The 4,415-nt window shown below is 50.2% G+C and overlaps 1 pseudogene; it reads left to right on the forward strand.

The window, feature by feature from the left end:
* Positions 1–3,595: 3,595 nt before the first annotated feature.
* LOC116908762 lies at positions 3,596–4,112 on the forward strand (annotated as a pseudogene).
* The last annotated feature ends 303 nt before the right edge of the window (positions 4,113–4,415 follow it).

Genomic DNA, 4,415 nt, shown 5'->3' on the forward strand with positions numbered 1-4,415 from the left:
GGCTTAGACTCCTGCCCCCTGGCTCTGCTGCCCGTGTTCTCTGTCTTTCACAATTTCAGAACTGCAGAGGCTCTCAGCTCCGGTGCTTCACATCCTGATCTTGGGGGTTGAAACTGGGATTCTGAGTCAGCTGCATTCCTTGCGACCTGGCTATAAGCACTGTGGTAGGCTCTTGGGTTGTGAGGATAGGCCATGGATGATCCCCCTGATGGTCTGGAAAGAGGAGTGGGAACAACTGGGAACTTTTAGAATAGGGGGCAAAGTGGTCCAATTCCACTGGAGTATGTTATCTTTCTAGAACTGCTATTAAGAAAACACGGGTATCAGTTGGGGATTTAGCTCAGTGGTAGAGCGCTTGCCTAACAACCTGGGTTCCGTCCTCAGCTCCGGGGGGGGGGGGAGAAAAACAAACAAACAAACAAACAAACAAAAAAACCCACAGGTATCATAAGCAGCCCAGCCCCGATACTGTGTATCATCCACTTGGGAAGTTTTCTTGGTCTCACTTAGGCTGATCCCTTGGGCTGGAGGGTCCAACATGATGTCATTCATTGGTCTCATATACTTAGTGCTGATGACCATCTTTCCAAATGGCTTCCCACCCCACCCCAACCCCTCAAGTGATTGATTGAGCTTCATGAAAGCACAAGGCTTTTAGCTGTGAAAGGGCCGTGGTAGAAGCCGGAAGACCTTTCAGGTTTAAGCTTCAGGATGTGTTCCGTATCTTTTCTGCCATATCCTAGGGGTTTTTTAATGCCACAAAGGGGCTGGAGAGATGTTAAGAGCACTGGCTGCTCTTCCAGAGGACCCGGGTTTGAGTCTCAGCACCCAGATAACGGCTTACAACTGTCTATAGCTCCAGCACTGAGGGATACAACACCCTCTCCCGTCCTCCGCAGGTATACAGGTATATTATGTGCCAGCAAAATACCCATACACAAAATATAAATTAAAAAAAATAAGAGACCATAAGGCTAGTACCACTTTACGTTGTGCAGGGGTGTAGACACAGGAGGCAGAGTTCACATTGGATTGATATTTCTACCATGGCCACAGAGGTTAAGAGCCGTGAAGCAGGAGGCGCTAAGGTCAGGACAGCGGGGCAGGAAACCCCTGCCTCTGCTGGATTCCGATCACAGGATCTTGCCCAGGGCTCTGTAATTCTACCAGTGGAGGCATAGCTGACACATCCAGTCCCTCAACTCAAGAATCAGACAGTCCAGAGGTTGCCCAGCTGCCTACCCCACTTGGAAGTAGGGTCTCGCGATGCACCTCAGGCTGGCTTCCAACTCGGCCATCCTCCTGACTCCACGTCTGGAGGGTTGGGCTTACAGGCCTGCGCCACCACACCTGAGGCCAGCTGCCCTCCAAGTTGTCGACCATGTTTCTCACAGGACACAGCAGTGCGCTGGGGGGGGCAGAATGACAGGGAAGCCCTGGTTTGCGGCATTCACCAATGTCTGTGGTGTAAATACTCCTCTCTCCACTAAATTCAGCTTTTGTCATACACAAGCTGTCTCCACATCCTTTCCTTATCTCTAGTGTGTGTGTGTGTGTGTGTGTGTGTGTGTGTGTGTGTGTGTGTGTGTGCGTGCGCGTGCACAGTCGATATATTTAGAATTAAATGGAACTGGCATGCCCATGGTAGTGCACTCCTGTTATCTCATGTACTTGAGAGGCTAAGGCAAGAGGATCCCATGTTCAAGGCCACCCTGGGAAACTTAGCAAGACTCTCTGCAGAATAGAGCTCAGCGAGGCTCTGGGCTCAGTAATAAACAATTAAGGAAGCCTTAGTTGTTGGCAAATGAATGAGATGTGATGAGAATCCACAGCCTGGTCTTAGGGCTGTGGGGTCACAGGGCTAGCCTGCGGCATAAGAGCTGCGGGGCTCTGTGCACACATAATGATGTCTATGTGCAATCAGTGGTGGAAGGGTGCCCCTCCAGCATGCTGAGCTTAGAGAAGAGGGAGCCTTCTTGTCATGTTTCTCTACAATCTACATCTCTGCCTGGTGAATTACATAATTCTACATGCACACTTATAATTAACTAAAACTAATAAGTACACGTAGACTCAGTGATCTCGACGGATTGCCTGACTCAGGAAAACATAATCTCAGGTATATTAGGGAGTTTGCCCTGGTCAGGAGCACAGCCAGGTCTCGGACGCAGATGTAGACTTTGAATTCAGGATCCCCCTACTCCCCCTACCCACACCCACACCCTTCGCACCCAGACTGCCCCGTTTCCTTCCGGCTTCCCATGGGGAAAGAAAGTGATGACTCCCTCCATGAATGCATGTGGAAAGTTGGGAAAACACCCTAGAGATCAGGCACAGACCAGAGGGCAAACCCTTGTAGGAACACAAGGTTGACTAGTCACCAAAGATGACAACAGCAGACTTCCTGGGGACATCCCTTGCCCCAGCGGGCAGGTTTACCAGTGTTCGTGACATTGGCAGGAAAATAGAGCAGGTTTTGAAAATCTCTGGTCTCAGCAGCTGACATGACAGGTCTCTTCACCATCCTTTCTGGTCTCTCTGCTTGGGAAATTCCGTCACTGGAACTAAACCAAATCATTAAAAATGACTTGGGGGAGGCGCTGGTAAGAGCTCAAAGAGTACAGGTGCCCACCACAAGTTTAATTGGTTCAATTCCTGGGGACGCATGAGGTGGAAGGAGAGAGCCAACTCTCCAAATGTTCCTTTAATAAATTAATAATAGCAAGGGGCTGGACAGATGGGTCACTGGATAAGAGCACTGGCTGTTCTTCCAGAGGACCCAGGTTTGATCCCCAGTACCCATGTGATGGCTCAAAGCCATCTGTAACTTCAGTCCTGGGAGATCTAAATACTCCTTGGGCCTCTACAGGTGCCAGGCAGTTCCTTAAAAACCCCATTCAGGGACAGGCACGTGGCCCATGCCTTTAATCCCAGTATTCAGGAGGCAAAGGCAGGTGAACCTCTACCAGTTCAAGGCCAGCCTGGTTTAGATAGAGTTCGTGGCCATCCGGATTTACACGGTGAGACCCAGTCTTGGGAACCTCCTACAAATAAAATCATACACACATACAATAATATTTTAAATGGTGCTTCCTTGACTTGTTTTTCCCTTTCATGGGTATGTGCCTTTTTATTTACATAAACTTGGGTTCTACCGAGGACCAGCAATGCAGTGGGAAGTAAGCCTCAGTAGATGGGGACATCGCATGCTGCAATCTTCCTTGCAATGGAGGCAGGAGGTCGGAAAGGCCTTGTGGGATGAGTGGGAGAGGAGGGCCAGGGAACCGGGTACCAGCAGATCTATGTGTTTCATTTGTTAATTGTGTGTGTGTGTGTGTGTGTGTGTGCACTCACGAGTGCTAATCTGTATGTGTGCCATGTGTGAGACCCAGAGCCCATGGAGAACAGAAGACGACGAATCCTTTGGAACTGGAGTGACAGTTGTGAGCCGCCATGTGGGTGCTTGGAACTGAACCCAGGTCTTCTGCAATAGCAGCCTATGCTCTTAGACACTGTGCTCTCCAGCCCCAAATCAATGGGTTTTGAAACAGGCCTCAAAACCTCAAAACAGGCCTCAGACCCTGAAGCCACCGTGATGTTGATGCCTAAGAAGAATCGGATCGCCATCTATGAACCCCTTTTTAAGGAAGCAGTGATGGTTGCCAAAAAAGATGTCCACATGGCCAAGCACCACGAGCTGGCAGACAAGAACGTGCCCAACCTTCACGTCATGAAGGCCATGCTCAAGTCTCAAGTCTCGAGGCTACGTGAAGGAGCAGTTTGCTTGGAGACATTTCTACTGGTACCTCAGGAATGAGGGCATCCAGTATCTCTGGGATTACCTACCTCGGAGATCGTGCCCACTACCCTGCGCCACAGCTGTCCCAAGACCCGCAGACCTCGGCCCAAAGGTGCAGAGGGTGGGCGGCCTGCAGAATTCACGAGAGGAGAGGCAGACAGCGACATCTACAGAAGGAGTGAGTGCTGTGCCCCCTGGAGCTGACAGGATGCTGAGGCTGGGGCTGGCTCAGCAATGGATTCCAGTTTAGAGGGGGCTTTGGTCCCGGTCGTGGTCAGCCACCTCAGTGACGTTGGAGATTATGTTGTATTGAATAAACTTTAAGAAAAACGTGAAAAAAAAATCAACTGAGATGCTGAGACTCAGTTCAAGACTGAGTCACTCTCCCTGGATTGCCCTTGGGGAGCATTCATTTTCAGCCCCAAGAGGGACCGAAGCATCCAAGAACCTGGAGGCAAAGCTAGCCCAGTCCTGCCACACGTTGTGGTCTCAGAACTTTAGTGCCTGTTTTCTTTCTAGTTCTTTCGGTGTGTGTGCCCAGGAATGTAGCGCCCCAACTCTTTCGTCTCAACGTGTCTTTGGAGGCCTCTCTCAGCACTTTAACATGGCAACCAGT

The sequence above is a fragment of the Rattus rattus genome, chromosome 9 (genome assembly GCF_011064425.1).
Source record: "Rattus rattus isolate New Zealand chromosome 9, Rrattus_CSIRO_v1, whole genome shotgun sequence".
NCBI classification, from domain to species: Eukaryota; Metazoa; Chordata; class Mammalia; order Rodentia; family Muridae; genus Rattus; species Rattus rattus.